Genomic DNA, 22,251 nt, shown 5'->3' with positions numbered 1-22,251 from the left:
AACTTGCCAAAGACTGGTTGGATTTATGGAGCTACGGCATTAGAATGAGTTCTGAATCCAAAGATAAGTAATGACTTTTGGGTTTTCACTACTCTTTCGACATTTTTTGCCACAAATCCTGGAAAACCACTTAAAAATGTAACTTAGGTGCAGAATAATGGGTCAAACATATCAAATTTAATATCGCAATACTAATGGATGAGTAGAAAACTTGGCAACGTATACGTTTTAGATATACATGATTAGAAAGTACTCTTGACCTATAATGTACTTAGAAGATTAAAGAAGTAATACATGACACTGAAAATTGTTTATTACAACCCTATTATTTTACGATATCACTAAAAATTACCATATCACTGATGATTTGGTCTAAAAGCCTAAATAATATTACATGATAACTCTTCATTTTTGGTCACTACTGTGGTTTAGTACAAGAAATGTACTACAATTACAGTCTACTCTTAGCTATTTTTCCTAAATTATGAGCAAACAGATTAAACACACCAAATAAAACAAATATATTAAATAATCAGCCTCCTCCATGACCCCTCTAGCTGTCCATTCCATCTCCAAGAGAGGTGTGTTTTATGCCATTTTAGCCAAAAAAAAGTTTCATCCATTTTCTCATAATTTAAGAAACCTTGATGTAATCTTTGTCTTCAGGACTCCTCTAGCCTGTGAACTGGGTGTTATTAAGGTTACATATCACATTTCTATATTTTAAAGACTGTCAACATTTATCAAACCTGGCCACAAAGCAGGAAATGCGTCAAACTAAAAACTCCACACTGCTAAAAAATTGCTATTTTAATGGTCTCTCTGGACTTTGGAAACCTATTTCGGACTGGTAAGCTGAACATACACATGTGACAGCTATTGCCAATCACAGGCTTCACCAGTTATCCTATGGCCCATAAATGTAGAGGTCATTGATTAGCTACATCTGTCAAGAGGGCATTGTTGAGACCCCATTGCTGTTGGGTACTTAGAGACCGGCAGGACTACCGGGCCAGCAGCAATGGAATTTAGGGTAGAATTACAAGGTAAGTAATAATTTTTGGCATTCCCTCCTTTGTGTCCATTTCTTAAAAATACTGTACAACCTAAATTGTACCTATATACCTATGCAAAGAACATCATCACTGCAGGCAACTTGCCAAAGACTGGTTGGATTAATGGAGCTGCGGCATTAGAATGAGTTCTGAATCCAAAAATAAGTAATGACTTTTGGTTTTTCACTACTCTTTCGACATTTTTTGACACAAATCCTGGAAAACCACTTAAAAATGTAACTTAGGTGCAGAATAATGGGTGAAACATATCAAATTTAATATCACAATACTAATGGATGAGTAGAAAACTAGGCAACGTATACGTTTTAGATATACATGATTAGAAAGTAGTCTTGACCTATAATGTACTTAGAAGATTAAAGAAGTAATACATGACACTGAAAATTGTTTATTACAACCCTATTATTTTACGATATCACTAAAAATTACCATATCACTGATGATTTGGTCTAAAAGCCTAAATAATATTACATGATCACTCTTCATTTTTGGTCACTACTGTGGTTTAGTACAAGAAATGTATTACAATTACAGTCTACTCTTAGCTATTTTTCCTAAATTATGAGCAAATAGATTAAACACACCTAGTAAAAAAAATATATTAAACAATCAGCCTCCTCCATGACCCCTCTAGCTGTCCATTCCATCTCCAAGAGAGGTGTGTTTTATGCCATTTTAGCCAAAAAAAAGTTTCATCCATTTTCTCATAATTTAAGAAACCTTGATGTAATCTTTGTCTTCAGGACTCCTCTAGCCTGTGAACTGGGTGTTATTAAGGTTACATATCACATTTCTATATTTTAAAGACTGTCAACATTTATCAAACCTGGCCACAAAGCAGGAAATGCGTCAAACTAAAAACTCCACACTGCTAAAAAATTGCTATTTTAATGGTCTCTCTGGACTTTGGAAACCTATTTTGGACTGGTAAGCTGAACATACACATGTGACAGCTATTGCCAATCACAGGCTTCACCAGTTATCCTATGGCCCATAAATGTAGAGGTCATTGATTAGCTACATCTGTCAAGAGGGCATTGTTGAGACCCCATTGCTGTTGGGTACTTAGAGACCGGCAGGACTACCGGGCCAGCAGCAATGGAATTTAGGGTAGAATTACAAGGTAAGTAATAATTTTTGGCATTCCCTCCTTTGTGTCCATTTCTTAAAAATACTGTACAACCTAAATTGTACCTATATACCTATGCAAAGAACATCATCACTGCAGGCAACTTGCCAAAGACTGGTTGGATTAATGGAGCTGCGGCATTAGAATGAGTTCTGAATCCAAAAATAAGTAATGACTTTTGGTTTTTCACTACTCTTTCGACATTTTTTGACACAAATCCTGGAAAACCACTTAAAAATGTAACTTAGGTGCAGAATAATGGGTGAAACATATCAAATTTAATATCACAATACTAATGGATGAGTAGAAAACTAGGCAACGTATACGTTTTAGATATACATGATTAGAAAGTAGTCTTGACCTATAATGTACTTAGAAGATTAAAGAAGTAATACATGACACTGAAAATTGTTTATTACAACCCTATTATTTTACGATATCACAAAAAATTACCATATCACTGATGATTTGGTCTAAAAGCCTAAATAATATTACATGATCACTCTTCATTTTTGGTCACTACTGTGGTTTAGTACAAGAAATGTATTACAATTACAGTCTACGCTTAGCTATTTTTCCTAAATTATGAGCAAATAGATTAAACACACCTAGTAAAAAAAATATATTAAACAATCAGCCTCCTCCATGACCCCTCTAGCTGTCCATTCCATCTCCAAGAGAGGTGTGTTTTATGCCATTTTAGCCAAAAAAAAGTTTCATCCATTTTCTCATAATTTAAGAAACCTTGAATTGATGTAATCTTTGTCTTCAGGACTCCTCTAGCGTGTGAACTGGGTGTTATTAAGGTTACATATCACATTTCTATATTTTAAAGACTGTCAACATTTATCAAACCTGGCCACAAAGCAGGAAATGCATCAAACTAAAAACTCCACACTGCTAAAAAATTGCTATTTTAATGGTCTCTCTGGACTTTGGAAACCTATTTGGGAATGGTAAGCTGAACATACACATGTGACAGCTATTGCCAATCACAGGCTTCACCAGTTATCCTATGGCCCATAAATGTAGAGGTCATTGATTAGCTACATCTGTCAAGAGGGCATTGTTGAGACCCCATTGCTGTTGGGTACTTAGAGACCGGCAGGACTACCGGGCCAGCAGCAATGGAATTTAGGGTAGAATTACAAGGTAAGTAATAATTTTTGGCATTCCCTCCTTTGTGTCCATTTTTTAAAAATACTGTACAACCTAAATTGTACCTATATACCTATGCAAAGAACATCATCACTGCAGGCAACTTGCCAAAGACTGGTTGGATTTATGGAGCTACGGCATTAGAATGAGTTCTGAATCCAAAGATAAGTAATGACTTTTGGGTTTTCACTACTCTTTCGACATTTTTTGCCACAAATCCTGGAAAACCACTTAAAAATGTAACTTAGGTGCAGAATAATGGGTCAAACATATCAAATTTAATATCGCAATACTAATGGATGAGTAGAAAACTTGGCAACGTATACGTTTTAGATATACATGATTAGAAAGTACTCTTGACCTATAATGTACTTAGAAGATTAAAGAAGTAATACATGACACTGAAAATTGTTTATTACAACCCTATTATTTTACGATATCACTAAAAATTACCATATCACTGATGATTTGGTCTAAAAGCCTAAATAATATTACATGATAACTCTTCATTTTTGGTCACTACTGTGGTTTAGTACAAGAAATGTACTACAATTACAGTCTACTCTTAGCTATTTTTCCTAAATTATGAGCAAACAGATTAAACACACCAAATAAAACAAATATATTAAATAATCAGCCTCCTCCATGACCCCTCTAGCTGTCCATTCCATCTCCAAGAGAGGTGTGTTTTATGCCATTTTAGCCAAAAAAAAGTTTCATCCATTTTCTCATAATTTAAGAAACCTTGATGTAATCTTTGTCTTCAGGACTCCTCTAGCCTGTGAACTGGGTGTTATTAAGGTTACATATCACATTTCTATATTTTAAAGACTGTCAACATTTATCAAACCTGGCCACAAAGCAGGAAATGCGTCAAACTAAAAACTCCACACTGCTAAAAAATTGCTATTTTAATGGTCTCTCTGGACTTTGGAAACCTATTTCGGACTGGTAAGCTGAACATACACATGTGACAGCTATTGCCAATCACAGGCTTCACCAGTTATCCTATGGCCCATAAATGTAGAGGTCATTGATTAGCTACATCTGTCAAGAGGGCATTGTTGAGACCCCATTGCTGTTGGGTACTTAGAGACCGGCAGGACTACCGGGCCAGCAGCAATGGAATTTAGGGTAGAATTACAGGGTAAGTAATAATTTTTGGCATTCCCTCCTTTGTGTCCATTTTTTTAAAATACTGTACAACCTAAATTGTACCTATATACCTATGCAAAGAACATCAACACTGCAGGCAACTTGCCAAAGACTGGTTGGATTAATGGAGCTGCGGCATTAGAATGAGTTCTGAATCCAAAAATAAGTAATGACTTTTGGTTTTTCACTACTCTTTCGACATTTTTTGACACAAATCCTGGAAAACCACTTAAAAATGTAACTTAGGTGCAGAATAATGGGTGAAACATATCAAATTTAATATCACAATACTAATGGATGAGTAGAAAACTTGGCAACGTATACGTTTTAGATATACATGATTAGAAAGTACTCTTGACCTATAATGTACTTAGAAGATTAAAGAAGTAATACATGATACTGAAAATTGTTTATTACAACCCTATTATTTTACGATATCACTAAAAATTACCATATCACTGATGATTTGGTCTAAAAGCCTAAATAATATTACATGATAACTCTTCATTTTTGGTCACTACTGTGGTTTAGTACAAGAAATGTATTACAATTACAGTCTACTCTTAGCTATTTTTCCTAAATTATGAGCAAACAGATTAAACACACCTAGTAAAAAAAATATATTAAACAATCAGCCTCCTCCATGACCCCTCTAGCTGTCCATTCCATCTCCAAGAGAGGTGTGTTTTATGCCATTTTAGCCAAAAAAAGTTTCATCCATTTTCTCATAATTTAAGAAACCTTGAATTGATGTAATCTTTGTCTTCAGGACTCCTCTAGCCTGTGAACTGGGTGTTATTAAGGTTACATATCACATTTCTATATTTTAAAGACTGTCAACATTTATCAAACCTGGCCACAAAGCAGGAAATGCGTCAAACTAAAAACTCCACACTGCTAAGAAATTGCTATTTTAATGGTCTCTCTGGACTTTGGAAACCTATTTCGGACTGGTAAGCTGAACATACACATGTGACAGCTATTGCCAATCACAGGCTTCACCAGTTATCCTATGGCCCATAAATGTAGAGGTCATTGATTAGCTACATCTGTCAAGAGGGCATTGTTGAGACCCCATTGCTGTTGGGTACTTAGAGACCGGCAGGACTACCGGGCCAGCAGCAATGGAATTTAGGGTAGAATTACAAGGTAAGTAATAATTTTTGGCATTCCCTCCTTTGTGTCCATTTCTTAAAAATACTGTACAACCTAAATTGTACCTATATACCTATGCAAAGAACATCATCACTGCAGGCAACTCGCCAAAGACTGGTTGGATTTATGGAGCTACGGCATTAGAATGAGTTCTGAATCCAAAGATAAGTAATGACTTTTGGGTTTTCACTACTCTTTCGACATTTTTTGCCACAAATCCTGGAAAACCACTTAAAAATGTAACTTAGGTGCAGAATAATGGGTCAAACATATCAAATTTAATATCGCAATACTAATGGATGAGTAGAAAACTTGGCAACGTATACGTTTTAGATATACATGATTAGAAAGTACTCTTGACCTATAATGTACTTAGAAGATTAAAGAAGTAATACATGACACTGAAAATTGTTTATTACAACCCTATTATTTTACGATATCACTAAAAATTACCATATCACTGATGATTTGGTCTAAAAGCCTAAATAATATTACATGATAACTCTTCATTTTTGGTCACTACTGTGGTTTAGTACAAGAAATGTACTACAATTACAGTCTACTCTTAGCTATTTTTCCTAAATTATGAGCAAACAGATTAAACACACCAAATAAAACAAATATATTAAATAATCAGCCTCCTCCATGACCCCTCTAGCTGTCCATTCCATCTCCAAGAGAGGTGTGTTTTATGCCATTTTAGCCAAAAAAAAGTTTCATCCATTTTCTCATAATTTAAGAAACCTTGATGTAATCTTTGTCTTCAGGACTCCTCTAGCCTGTGAACTGGGTGTTATTAAGGTTACATATCACATTTCTATATTTTAAAGACTGTCAACATTTATCAAACCTGGCCACAAAGCAGGAAATGCGTCAAACTAAAAACTCCACACTGCTAAAAAATTGCTATTTTAATGGTCTCTCTGGACTTTGGAAACCTATTTCGGACTGGTAAGCTGAACATACACATGTGACAGCTATTGCCAATCACAGGCTTCACCAGTTATCCTATGGCCCATAAATGTAGAGGTCATTGATTAGCTACATCTGTCAAGAGGGCATTGTTGAGACCCCATTGCTGTTGGGTACTTAGAGACCGGCAGGACTACCGGGCCAGCAGCAATGGAATTTAGGGTAGAATTACAGGGTAAGTAATAATTTTTGGCATTCCCTCCTTTGTGTCCATTTTTTTAAAATACTGTACAACCTAAATTGTACCTATATACCTATGCAAAGAACATCAACACTGCAGGCAACTTGCCAAAGACTGGTTGGATTAATGGAGCTGCGGCATTAGAATGAGTTCTGAATCCAAAAATAAGTAATGACTTTTGGTTTTTCACTACTCTTTCGACATTTTTTGACACAAATCCTGGAAAACCACTTAAAAATGTAACTTAGGTGCAGAATAATGGGTGAAACATATCAAATTTAATATCACAATACTAATGGATGAGTAGAAAACTTGGCAACGTATACGTTTTAGATATACATGATTAGAAAGTACTCTTGACCTATAATGTACTTAGAAGATTAAAGAAGTAATACATGATACTGAAAATTGTTTATTACAACCCTATTATTTTACGATATCACTAAAAATTACCATATCACTGATGATTTGGTCTAAAAGCCTAAATAATATTACATGATAACTCTTCATTTTTGGTCACTACTGTGGTTTAGTACAAGAAATGTATTACAATTACAGTCTACTCTTAGCTATTTTTCCTAAATTATGAGCAAACAGATTAAACACACCTAGTAAAAAAAATATATTAAACAATCAGCCTCCTCCATGACCCCTCTAGCTGTCCATTCCATCTCCAAGAGAGGTGTGTTTTATGCCATTTTAGCCAAAAAAAGTTTCATCCATTTTCTCATAATTTAAGAAACCTTGAATTGATGTAATCTTTGTCTTCAGGACTCCTCTAGCCTGTGAACTGGGTGTTATTAAGGTTACATATCACATTTCTATATTTTAAAGACTGTCAACATTTATCAAACCTGGCCACAAAGCAGGAAATGCGTCAAACTAAAAACTCCACACTGCTAAGAAATTGCTATTTTAATGGTCTCTCTGGACTTTGGAAACCTATTTCGGACTGGTAAGCTGAACATACACATGTGACAGCTATTGCCAATCACAGGCTTCACCAGTTATCCTATGGCCCATAAATGTAGAGGTCATTGATTAGCTACATCTGTCAAGAGGGCATTGTTGAGACCCCATTGCTGTTGGGTACTTAGAGACCGGCAGGACTACCGGGCCAGCAGCAATGGAATTTAGGGTAGAATTACAAGGTAAGTAATAATTTTTGGCATTCCCTCCTTTGTGTCCATTTCTTAAAAATACTGTACAACCTAAATTGTACCTATATACCTATGCAAAGAACATCATCACTGCAGGCAACTCGCCAAAGACTGGTTGGATTAATGGAGCTGCGGCATTAGAATGAGTTCTGAATCCAAAAATAAGTAATGACTTTTGGTTTTTCACTACTCTTTCGACATTTTTTGACACAAATCCTGGAAAACCACTTAAAAATGTAACTTAGGTGCAGAATAATGGGTGAAACATATCAAATTTAATATCACAATACTAATGGATGAGTAGAAAACTAGGCAACGTATACGTTTTAGATATACATGATTAGAAAGTAGTCTTGACCTATAATGTACTTAGAAGATTAAAGAAGTAATACATGACACTGAAAATTGTTTATTACAACCCTATTATTTTACGATATCACTAAAAATTACCATATCACTGATGATTTGGTCTAAAAGCCTAAATAATATTACATGATCACTCTTCATTTTTGGTCACTACTGTGGTTTAGTACAAGAAATGTATTACAATTACAGTCTACTCTTAGCTATTTTTCCTAAATTATGAGCAAATAGATTAAACACACCTAGTAAAAAAAATATATTAAACAATCAGCCTCCTCCATGACCCCTCTAGCTGTCCATTCCATCTCTAAGAGAGGTGTGTTTTATGCCATTTTAGCCAAAAAAAAGTTTCATCCATTTTCTCATAATTTAAGAAACCTTGATGTAATCTTTGTCTTCAGGACTCCTCTAGCCTGTGAACTGGGTGTTATTAAGGTTACATATCACATTTCTATATTTTAAAGACTGTCAACATTTATCAAACCTGGCCACAAAGCAGGAAATGCGTCAAACTAAAAACTCCACACTGCTAAAAAATTGCTATTTTAATGGTCTCTCTGGACTTTGGAAACCTATTTCGGACTGGTAAGCTGAACATACACATGTGACAGCTATTGCCAATCACAGGCTTCACCAGTTATCCTATGGCCCATAAATGTAGAGGTCATTGATTAGCTACATCTGTCAAGAGGGCATTGTTGAGACCCCATTGCTGTTGGGTACTTAGAGACCGGCAGGACTACCGGGCCAGCAGCAATGGAATTTAGGGTAGAATTACAAGGTAAGTAATAATTTTTGGCATTCCCTCCTTTGTGTCCATTTCTTAAAAATACTGTACAACCTAAATTGTACCTATATACCTATGCAAAGAACATCATCACTGCAGGCAACTTGCCAAAGACTGGTTGGATTAATGGAGCTGCGGCATTAGAATGAGTTCTGAATCCAAAAATAAGTAATGACTTTTGGTTTTTCACTACTCTTTCGACATTTTTTGACACAAATCCTGGAAAACCACTTAAAAATGTAACTTAGGTGCAGAATAATGGGTGAAACATATCAAATTTAATATCACAATACTAATGGATGAGTAGAAAACTAGGCAACGTATACGTTTTAGATATACATGATTAGAAAGTAGTCTTGACCTATAATGTACTTAGAAGATTAAAGAAGTAATACATGACACTGAAAATTGTTTATTACAACCCTATTATTTTACGATATCACTAAAAATTACCATATCACTGATGATTTGGTCTAAAAGCCTAAATAATATTACATGATCACTCTTCATTTTTGGTCACTACTGTGGTTTAGTACAAGAAATGTATTACAATTACAGTCTACTCTTAGCTATTTTTCCTAAATTATGAGCAAATAGATTAAACACACCTAGTAAAAAAAATATATTAAACAATCAGCCTCCTCCATGACCCCTCTAGCTGTCCATTCCATCTCCAAGAGAGGTGTGTTTTATGCCATTTTAGCCAAAAAAAAGTTTCATCCATTTTCTCATAATTTAAGAAACCTTGAATTGATGTAATCTTTGTCTTCAGGACTCCTCTAGCGTGTGAACTGGGTGTTATTAAGGTTACATATCACATTTCTATATTTTAAAGACTGTCAACATTTATCAAACCTGGCCACAAAGCAGGAAATGCATCAAACTAAAAACTCCACACTGCTAAAAAATTGCTATTTTAATGGTCTCTCTGGACTTTGGAAACCTATTTGGGAATGGTAAGCTGAACATACACATGTGACAGCTATTGCCAATCACAGGCTTCACCAGTTATCCTATGGCCCATAAATGTAGAGGTCATTGATTAGCTACATCTGTCAAGAGGGCATTGTTGAGACCCCATTGCTGTTGGGTACTTAGAGACCGGCAGGACTACCGGGCCAGCAGCAATGGAATTTAGGGTAGAATTACAAGGTAAGTAATAATTTTTGGCATTCCCTCCTTTGTGTCCATTTTTTAAAAATACTGTACAACCTAAATTGTACCTATATACCTATGCAAAGAACATCATCACTGCAGGCAACTTGCCAAAGACTGGTTGGATTTATGGAGCTACGGCATTAGAATGAGTTCTGAATCCAAAGATAAGTAATGACTTTTGGGTTTTCACTACTCTTTCGACATTTTTTGCCACAAATCCTGGAAAACCACTTAAAAATGTAACTTAGGTGCAGAATAATGGGTCAAACATATCAAATTTAATATCGCAATACTAATGGATGAGTAGAAAACTTGGCAACGTATACGTTTTAGATATACATGATTAGAAAGTACTCTTGACCTATAATGTACTTAGAAGATTAAAGAAGTAATACATGACACTGAAAATTGTTTATTACAACCCTATTATTTTACGATATCACTAAAAATTACCATATCACTGATGATTTGGTCTAAAAGCCTAAATAATATTACATGATAACTCTTCATTTTTGGTCACTACTGTGGTTTAGTACAAGAAATGTACTACCATTACAGTCTACTCTTAGCTATTTTTCCTAAATTATGAGCAAACAGATTAAACACACCAAATAAAACAAATATATTAAATAATCAGCCTCCTCCATGACCCCTCTAGCTGTCCATTCCATCTCCAAGAGAGGTGTGTTTTATGCCATTTTAGCCAAAAAAAAGTTTCATCCATTTTCTCATAATTTAAGAAACCTTGATGTAATCTTTGTCTTCAGGACTCCTCTAGCCTGTGAACTGGGTGTTATTAAGGTTACATATCACATTTCTATATTTTAAAGACTGTCAACATTTATCAAACCTGGCCACAAAGCAGGAAATGCGTCAAACTAAAAACTCCACACTGCTAAAAAATTGCTATTTTAATGGTCTCTCTGGACTTTGGAAACCTATTTCGGACTGGTAAGCTGAACATACACATGTGACAGCTATTGCCAATCACAGGCTTCACCAGTTATCCTATGGCCCATAAATGTAGAGGTCATTGATTAGCTACATCTGTCAAGAGGGCATTGTTGAGACCCCATTGCTGTTGGGTACTTAGAGACCGGCAGGACTACCGGGCCAGCAGCAATGGAATTTAGGGTAGAATTACAAGGTAAGTAATAATTTTTGGCATTCCCTCCTTTGTGTCCATTTCTTAAAAATACTGTACAACCTAAATTGTACCTATATACCTATGCAAAGAACATCATCACTGCAGGCAACTTGCCAAAGACTGGTTGGATTAATGGAGATGCGGCATTAGAATGAGTTCTGAATCCAAAAATAAGTAATGACTTTTGGTTTTTCACTACTCTTTCGACATTTTTTGACACAAATCCTGGAAAACCACTTAAAAATGTAACTTAGGTGCAGAATAATGGGTGAAACATATCAAATTTAATATCACAATACTAATGGATGAGTAGAAAACTAGGCAACGTATACGTTTTAGATATACATGATTAGAAAGTAGTCTTGACCTATAATGTACTTAGAAGATTAAAGTAATACATGACACTGAAAATTGTTTATTACAACCCTATTATTTTACGATATCACTAAAAATTACCATATCACTGATGATTTGGTCTAAAAGCCTAAATAATATTACATGATCACTCTTCATTTTTGGTCACTACTGTGGTTTAGTACAAGAAATGTATTACAATTACAGTCTACTCTTAGCTATTTTTCCTAAATTATGAGCAAATAGATTAAACACACCTAGTAAAAAAAATATATTAAACAATCAGCCTCCTCCATGACCCCTCTAGCTGTCCATTCCATCTCCAAGAGAGGTGTTTTATGCCATTTTAGCCAAAAAAAAGTTTCATCCATTTTCTCATAATTTAAGAAACCTTGATGTAATCTTTGTCTTCAGGACTCCTCTAGCCTGTGAACTGGGTGTTATTAAGGTTACATATCACATTTCTATATTTTAAAGACTGTCAACATTTATCAAACCTGGCCACAAAGCAGGAAATGCGTCAAACTAAAAACTCCACACTGCTAAAAAATTGCTATTTTAATGGTCTCTCTGGACTTTGGAAACCTATTTTGGACTGGTAAGCTGAACATACACATGTGACAGCTATTGCCAATCACAGGCTTCACCAGTTATCCTATGGCCCATAAATGTAGAGGTCATTGATTAGCTACATCTGTCAAGAGGGCATTGTTGAGACCCCATTGCTGTTGGGTACTTAGAGACCGGCAGGACTACCGGGCCAGCAGCAATGGAATTTAGGGTAGAATTACAAGGTAAGTAATAATTTTTGGCATTCCCTCCTTTGTGTCCATTTCTTAAAAATACTGTACAACCTAAATTGTACCTATATACCTATGCAAAGAACATCATCACTGCAGGCAACTTGCCAAAGACTGGTTGGATTAATGGAGCTGCGGCATTAGAATGAGTTCTGAATCCAAAAATAAGTAATGACTTTTGGTTTTTCACTACTCTTTCGACATTTTTTGACACAAATCCTGGAAAACCACTTAAAAATGTAACTTAGGTGCAGAATAATGGGTGAAACATATCAAATTTAATATCACAATACTAATGGATGAGTAGAAAACTAGGCAACGTATACGTTTTAGATATACATGATTAGAAAGTAGTCTTGACCTATAATGTACTTAGAAGATTAAAGAAGTAATACATGACACTGAAAATTGTTTATTACAACCCTATTATTTTACGATATCACTAAAAATTACCATATCACTGATGATTTGGTCTAAAAGCCTAAATAATATTACATGATCACTCTTCATTTTTGGTCACTACTGTGGTTTAGTACAAGAAATGTATTACAATTACAGTCTACGCTTAGCTATTTTTCCTAAATTATGAGCAAATAGATTAAACACACCTAGTAAAAAAAATATATTAAACAATCAGCCTCCTCCATGACCCCTCTAGCTGTCCATTCCATCTCCAAGAGAGGTGTGTTTTATGCCATTTTAGCCAAAAAAAAGTTTCATCCATTTTCTCATAATTTAAGAAACCTTGAATTGATGTAATCTTTGTCTTCAGGACTCCTCTAGCCTGTGAACTGGGTGTTATTAAGGTTACATATCACATTTCTATATTTTAAAGACTGTCAACATTTATCAAACCTGGCCAAAAAGCAGGAAATGCATCAAACTAAAACTCCACACTGCTAAAAAATTGCTATTTTAATGGTCTCTCTGGACTTTGGAAACCTATTTGGGACTGGTAAGCTGAACATACACATGTGACAGCTATTGCCAATCACAGGCTTCACTAGTTATCCTATGGCCCATAAATATAGAGGTCATTGATTAGCTACATCTGTCAAGAGGGCATTGTTGGGACCCCATTGCTGTTGGGTACTTAGAGACCGGCAGGACAACCGGGACAGCAGCATGGGAATTTAAGGTAGAATTACAGGGTAAATAATAATTTTTGGCATTCCCTCCTTTGTGTCCATTTTTTAAAAATACTGTACAACCTAAATTGTACCTATATACCTATGCAAAGAACATCATCACTGCAGGCAACTTGCCAAAGACTGGTTGGATTTATGGAGCTACGGCATTAGAATGAGTTCTGAATCCAAAGATAAGTAATGACTTTTGGGTTTTCACTACTCTTTCGACATTTTTTGCCACAAATCCTGGAAAACCACTTAAAAATGTAACTTAGGTGCAGAATAATGGGTCAAACATATCAAATTTAATATCGCAATACTAATGGATGAGTAGAAAACTTGGCAACGTATACGTTTTAGATATACATGATTAGAAAGTACTCTTGACCTATAATGTACTTAGAAGATTAAAGAAGTAATACATGACACTGAAAATTGTTTATTACAACCCTAGTATTTTACGATATCACTAAAAATTACCATATCACTGATGATTTGGTCTAAAAGCCTAAATAATATTACATGATAACTCTTCATTTTTGGTCACTACTGTGGTTTAGTACAAGAAATGTACTACAATTACAGTCTACTCTTAGCTATTTTTCCTAAATTATGAGCAAACAGATTAAACACACCTAGTAAAACAAATATATTAAATAATCAGCCTCCTCCATGACCCCTCTAGCTGTCCATTCCATCTCCAAGAGAGGTGTGTTTTATGCCATTTTAGCCAAAAAAAAGTTTCATCCATTTTCTCATAATTTAAGAAACCTTGAATTGATGTAATCTTTGTCTTCAGGACTCCTCTAGCCTGTGAACTGGGTGTTATTAAGGTTACATATCACATTTCTATATTTTAAAGACTGTCAACATTTATCAAACCTGGCCACAAAGCAGGAAATGCGTCAAACTAAAAACTCCACACTGCTAAAAAATTGCTATTTTAATGGTCTCTCTGGACTTTGGAAACCTATTTCGGACTGGTAAGCTGAACATACACATGTGACAGCTATTGCCAATCACAGGCTTCACCAGTTATCCTATGGCCCATAAATGTAGAGGTCATTGATTAGCTACATCTGTCAAGAGGGCATTGTTGAGACCCCATTGCTGTTGGGTACTTAGAGACCGGCAGGACTACCGGGCCAGCAGCAATGGAATTTAGGGTAGAATTACAAGGTAAGTAATAATTTTTGGCATTCCCTCCTTTGTGTCCATTTCTTAAAAATACTGTACAACCTAAATTGTACCTATATACCTATGCAAAGAACATCATCACTGCAGGCAACTTGCCAAAGACTGGTTGGATTAATGGAGCTGCGGCATTAGAATGAGTTCTGAATCCAAAAATAAGTAATGACTTTTGGTTTTTCACTACTCTTTCGACATTTTTTGACACAAATCCTGGAAAACCACTTAAAAATGTAACTTAGGTGCAGAATAATGGGTGAAACATATCAAATTTAATATCACAATACTAATGGATGAGTAGAAAACTAGGCAACGTATACGTTTTAGATATACATGATTAGAAAGTAGTCTTGACCTATAATGTACTTAGAAGATTAAAGAAGTAATACATGACACTGAAAATTGTTTATTACAACCCTATTATTTTACGATATCACTAAAAATTACCATATCACTGATGATTTGGTCTAAAAGCCTAAATAATATTACATGATCACTCTTCATTTTTAGTCACTACTGTGGTTTAGTACAAGAAATGTATTACAATTACAGTCTACTCTTAGCTATTTTTCCTAAATTATGAGCAAATAGATTAAACACACCTAGTAAAAAAAATATATTAAACAATCAGCCTCCTCCATGACCCCTCTAGCTGTCCATTCCATCTCCAAGAGAGGTGTGTTTTATGCCATTTTAGCCAAAAAAAAGTTTCATCCATTTTCTCATAATTTAAGAAACCTTGATGTAATCTTTGTCTTCAGGACTCCTCTAGCCTGTGAACTGGGTGTTATTAAGGTTACATATCACATTTCTATATTTTAAAGACTGTCAACATTTATCAAACCTGGCCACAAAGCAGGAAATGCGTCAAACTAAAAACTCCACACTGCTAAAAAATTGCTATTTTAATGGTCTCTCTGGACTTTGGAAACCTATTTCGGACTGGTAAGCTGAACATACACATGTGACAGCTATTGCCAATCACAGGCTTCACCAGTTATCCTATGGCCCATAAATGTAGAGGTCATTGATTAGCTACATCTGTCAAGAGGGCATTGTTGAGACCCCATTGCTGTTGGGTACTTAGAGACCGGCAGGACTACCGGGCCAGCAGCAATGGAATTTAGGGTAGAATTACAAGGTAAGTAATAATTTTTGGCATTCCCTCCTTTGTGTCCATTTCTTAAAAATACTGTACAACCTAAATTGTACCTATATACCTATGCAAAGAACATCATCACTGCAGGCAACTTGCCAAAGACTGGTTGGATTAATGGAGCTGCGGCATTAGAATGAGTTCTGAATCCAAAAATAAGTAATGACTTTTGGTTTTTCACTACTCTTTCGACATTTTTTGACACAAATCCTGGAAAACCACTTAAAAATGTAACTTAGGTGCAGAATAATGGGTGAAACATATCAAATTTAATATCACAATACTAATGGATGAGTAGAAAACTAGGCAACGTATACGTTTTAGATATACATGATTAGAAAGTAGTCTTGACCTATAATGTACTTAGAAGATTAAAGAAGTAATACATGACACTGAAAATTGTTTATTACAACCCTATTATTTTACGATATCACTAAAAATTACCATATCACTGATGATTTGGTCTAAAAGCCTAAATAATATTACATGATCACTCTTCATTTTTGGTCACTACTGTGGTTTAGTACAAGAAATGTATTACAATTACAGTCTACTCTTAGCTATTTTTCCTAAATTATGAGCAAATAGATTAAACACACCTAGTAAAAAAAATATATTAAACAATCAGCCTCCTCCATGACCCCTCTAGCTGTCCATTCCATCTCCAAGAGAGGTGTGTTTTATGCCATTTTAGCCAAAAAAAAGTTTCATCCATTTTCTCATAATTTAAGAAACCTTGATGTAATCTTTGTCTTCAGGACTCCTCTAGCCTGTGAACTGGGTGTTATTAAGGTTACATATCACATTTCTATATTTTAAAGACTGTCAACATTTATCAAACCTGGCCACAAAGCAGGAAATGCGTCAAACTAAAAACTCCACACTGCTAAAAAATTGCTATTTTAATGGTCTCTCTGGACTTTGGAAACCTATTTCGGACTGGTAAGCTGAACATACACATGTGACAGCTATTGCCAATCACAGGCTTCACCAGTTATCCTATGGCCCATAAATGTAGAGGTCATTGATTAGCTACATCTGTCAAGAGGGCATTGTTGAGACCCCATTGCTGTTGGGTACTTAGAGACCGGCAGGACTACCGGGCCAGCAGCAATGGAATTTAGGGTAGAATTACAAGGTAAGTAATAATTTTTGGCATTCCCTCCTTTGTGTCCATTTCTTAAAAATACTGTACAACCTAAATTGTACCTATATACCTATGCAAAGAACATCATCACTGCAGGCAACTTGCCAAAGACTGGTTGGATTAATGGAGCTGCGGCATTAGAATGAGTTCTGAATCCAAAAATAAGTAATGACTTTTGGTTTTTCACTACTCTTTCGACATTTTTTGACACAAATCCTGGAAAACCACTTAAAAATGTAACTTAGGTGCAGAATAATGGGTGAAACATATCAAATTTAATATCACAATACTAATGGATGAGTAGAAAACTAGGCAACGTATACGTTTTAGATATACATGATTAGAAAGTAGTCTTGACCTATAATGTACTTAGAAGATTAAAGAAGTAATACATGACACTGAAAATTGTTTATTACAACCCTATTATTTTACGATATCACTAAAAATTACCATATCACTGATGATTTGGTCTAAAAGCCTAAATAATATTACATGATCACTCTTCATTTTTGGTCACTACTGTGGTTTAGTACAAGAAATGTATTACAATTACAGTCTACTCTTAGCTATTTTTCCTAAATTATGAGCAAATAGATTAAACACACCTAGTAAAAAAAATATATTAAACAATCAGCCTCCTCCATGACCCCTCTAGCTGTCCATTCCATCTCCAAGAGAGGTGTGTTTTATGCCATTTTAGCCAAAAAAAAGTTTCATCCATTTTCTCATAATTTAAGAAACCTTGAATTGATGTAATCTTTGTCTTCAGGACTCCTCTAGCGTGTGAACTGGGTGTTATTAAGGTTACATATCACATTTCTATATTTTAAAGACTGTCAACATTTATCAAACCTGGCCACAAAGCAGGAAATGCATCAAACTAAAAACTCCACACTGCTAAAAAATTGCTATTTTAATGGTCTCTCTGGACTTTGGAAACCTATTTGGGAATGGTAAGCTGAACATACACATGTGACAGCTATTGCCAATCACAGGCTTCACCAGTTATCCTATGGCCCATAAATGTAGAGGTCATTGATTAGCTACATCTGTCAAGAGGGCATTGTTGAGACCCCATTGCTGTTGGGTACTTAGAGACCGGCAGGACTACCGGGCCAGCAGCAATGGAATTTAGGGTAGAATTACAAGGTAAGTAATAATTTTTGGCATTCCCTCCTTTGTGTCCATTTTTAAAAATACTGTACAACCTAAATTGTACCTATATACCTATGCAAAGAACATCATCACTGCAGGCAACTTGCCAAAGACTGGTTGGATTTATGGAGCTACGGCATTAGAATGAGTTCTGAATCCAAAGATAAGTAATGACTTTTGGGTTTTCACTACTCTTTCGACATTTTTTGCCACAAATCCTGGAAAACCACTTAAAAATGTAACTTAGGTGCAGAATAATGGGTCAAACATATCAAATTTAATATCGCAATACTAATGGATGAGTAGAAAACTTGGCAACGTATACGTTTTAGATATACATGATTAGAAAGTACTCTTGACCTATAATGTACTTAGAAGATTAAAGAAGTAATACATGACACTGAAAATTGTTTATTACAACCCTATTATTTTACGATATCACTAAAAATTACCATATCACTGATGATTTGGTCTAAAAGCCTAAATAATATTACATGATAACTCTTCATTTTTGGTCACTACTGTGGTTTAGTACAAGAAATGTACTACAATTACAGTCTACTCTTAGCTATTTTTCCTAAATTATGAGCAAACAGATTAAACACACCAAATAAAACAAATATATTAAATAATCAGCCTCCTCCATGACCCCTCTAGCTGTCCATTCCATCTCCAAGAGAGGTGTGTTTTATGCCATTTTAGCCAAAAAAAAGTTTCATCCATTTTCTCATAATTTAAGAAACCTTGATGTAATCTTTGTCTTCAGGACTCCTCTAGCCTGTGAACTGGGTGTTATTAAGGTTACATATCACATTTCTATATTTTAAAGACTGTCAACATTTATCAAACCTGGCCACAAAGCAGGAAATGCGTCAAACTAAAAACTCCACACTGCTAAAAAATTGCTATTTTAATGGTCTCTCTGGACTTTGGAAACCTATTTCGGACTGGTAAGCTGAACATACACATGTGACAGCTATTGCCAATCACAGGCTTCACCAGTTATCCTATGGCCCATAAATGTAGAGGTCATTGATTAGCTACATCTGTCAAGAGGGCATTGTTGAGACCCCATTGCTGTTGGGTACTTAGAGACCGGCAGGACTACCGGGCCAGCAGCAATGGAATTTAGGGTAGAATTACAAGGTAAGTAATAATTTTTGGCATTCCCTCCTTTGTGTCCATTTCTTAAAAATACTGTACAACCTAAATTGTACCTATATACCTATGCAAAGAACATCATCACTGCAGGCAACTTGCCAAAGACTGGTTGGATTAATGGAGCTGCGGCATTAGAATGAGTTCTGAATCCAAAAATAAGTAATGACTTTTGGTTTTTCACTACTCTTTCGACATTTTTTGACACAAATCCTGGAAAACCACTTAAAAATGTAACTTAGGTGCAGAATAATGGGTGAAACATATCAAATTTAATATCACAATACTAATGGATGAGTAGAAAACTAGGCAACGTATACGTTTTAGATATACATGATTAGAAAGTAGTCTTGACCTATAATGTACTTAGAAGATTAAAGAAGTAATACATGACACTGAAAATTGTTTATTACAACCCTATTATTTTACGATATCACTAAAAATTACCATATCACTGATGATTTGGTCTAAAAGCCTAAATAATATTACATGATAACTCTTCATTTTTGGTCACTACTGTGGTTTAGTACAAGAAATGTACTACAATTACAGTCTACTCTTAGCTATTTTTCCTAAATTATGAGCAAACAGATTAAACACACCAAATAAAACAAATATATTAAATAATCAGCCTCCTCCATGACCCCTCTAGCTGTCCATTCCATCTCCAAGAGAGGTGTGTTTTATGCCATTTTAGCCAAAAAAAAGTTTCATCCATTTTCTCATAATTTAAGAAACCTTGATGTAATCTTTGTCTTCAGGACTCCTCTAGCCTGTGAACTGGGTGTTATTAAGGTTACATATCACATTTCTATATTTTAAAGACTGTCAACATTTATCAAACCTGGCCACAAAGCAGGAAATGCGTCAAACTAAAAACTCCACACTGCTAAAAAATTGCTATTTTAATGGTCTCTCTGGACTTTGGAAACCTATTTCGGACTGGTAAGCTGAACATACACATGTGACAGCTATTGCCAATCACAGGCTTCACCAGTTATCCTATGGCCCATAAATGTAGAGGTCATTGATTAGCTACATCTGTCAAGAGGGCATTGTTGAGACCCCATTGCTGTTGGGTACTTAGAGACCGGCAGGACTACCGGGCCAGCAGCAATGGAATTTAGGGTAGAATTACAAGGTAAGTAATAATTTTTGGCATTCCCTCCTTTGTGTCCATTTCTTAAAAATACTGTACAACCTAAATTGTACCTATATACCTATGCAAAGAACATCATCACTGCAGGCAACTTGCCAAAGACTGGTTGGATTAATGGAGCTGCGGCATTAGAATGAGTTCTGAATCCAAAAATAAGTAATGACTTTTGGTTTTTCACTACTCTTTCGACATTTTTTGACACAAATCCTGGAAAACCACTTAAAAATGTAACTTAGGTGCAGAATAATGGGTGAAACATATCAAATTTAATATCACAATACTAATGGATGAGTAGAAAACTAGGCAACGTATACGTTTTAGATATACATGATTAGAAAGTAGTCTTGACCTATAATGTACTTAGAAGATTAAAGAAGTAATACATGACACTGAAAATTGTTTATTACAACCCTATTATTTTACGATATCACTAAAAATTACCATATCACTGATGATTTGGTCTAAAAGCCTAAATAATATTACATGATCACTCTTCATTTTTGGTCACTACTGTGGTTTAGTACAAGAAATGTATTACAATTACAGTCTACTCTTAGCTATTTTTCCTAAATTATGAGCAAATAGATTAAACACACCTAGTAAAAAAAATATATTAAACAATCAGCCTCCTCCATGACCCCTCTAGCTGTCCATTCCATCTCCAAGAGAGGTGTGTTTTATGCCATTTTAGCCAAAAAAAAGTTTCATCCATTTTCTCATAATTTAAGAAACCTTGATGTAATCTTTGTCTTCAGGACTCCTCTAGCCTGTGAACTGGGTGTTATTAAGGTTACATATCACATTTCTATATTTTAAAGACTGTCAACATTTATCAAACCTGGCCACAAAGCAGGAAATGCGTCAAACTAAAAACTCCACACTGCTAAAAAATTGCTATTTTAATGGTCTCTCTGGACTTTGGAAACCTATTTTGGACTGGTAAGCTGAACATACACATGTGACAGCTATTGCCAATCACAGGCTTCACCAGTTATCCTATGGCCCATAAATGTAGAGGTCATTGATTAGCTACATCTGTCAAGAGGGCATTGTTGAGACCCCATTGCTGTTGGGTACTTAGAGACCGGCAGGACTACCGGGCCAGCAGCAATGGAATTTAGGGTAGAATTACAAGGTAAGTAATAATTTTTGGCATTCCCTCCTTTGTGTCCATTTCTTAAAAATACTGTACAACCTAAATTGTACCTATATACCTATGCAAAGAACATCATCACTGCAGGCAACTTGCCAAAGACTGGTTGGATTAATGGAGCTGCGGCATTAGAATGAGTTCTGAATCCAAAAATAAGTAATGACTTTTGGTTTTTCACTACTCTTTCGACATTTTTTGACACAAATCCTGGAAAACCACTTAAAAATGTAACTTAGGTGCAGAATAATGGGTGAAACATATCAAATTTAATATCACAATACTAATGGATGAGTAGAAAACTAGGCAACGTATACGTTTTAGATATACATGATTAGAAAGTAGTCTTGACCTATAATGTACTTAGAAGATTAAAGAAGTAATACATGACACTGAAAATTGTTTATTAC

Source organism: Ranitomeya variabilis, chromosome 4 (genome assembly GCF_051348905.1).
Source record: "Ranitomeya variabilis isolate aRanVar5 chromosome 4, aRanVar5.hap1, whole genome shotgun sequence".
Classification (NCBI taxonomy): domain Eukaryota; kingdom Metazoa; phylum Chordata; class Amphibia; order Anura; family Dendrobatidae; genus Ranitomeya; species Ranitomeya variabilis.
The sequence above is the reverse complement of the archived record's forward strand: the minus strand, read 5'-3'. Positions refer to the sequence as shown.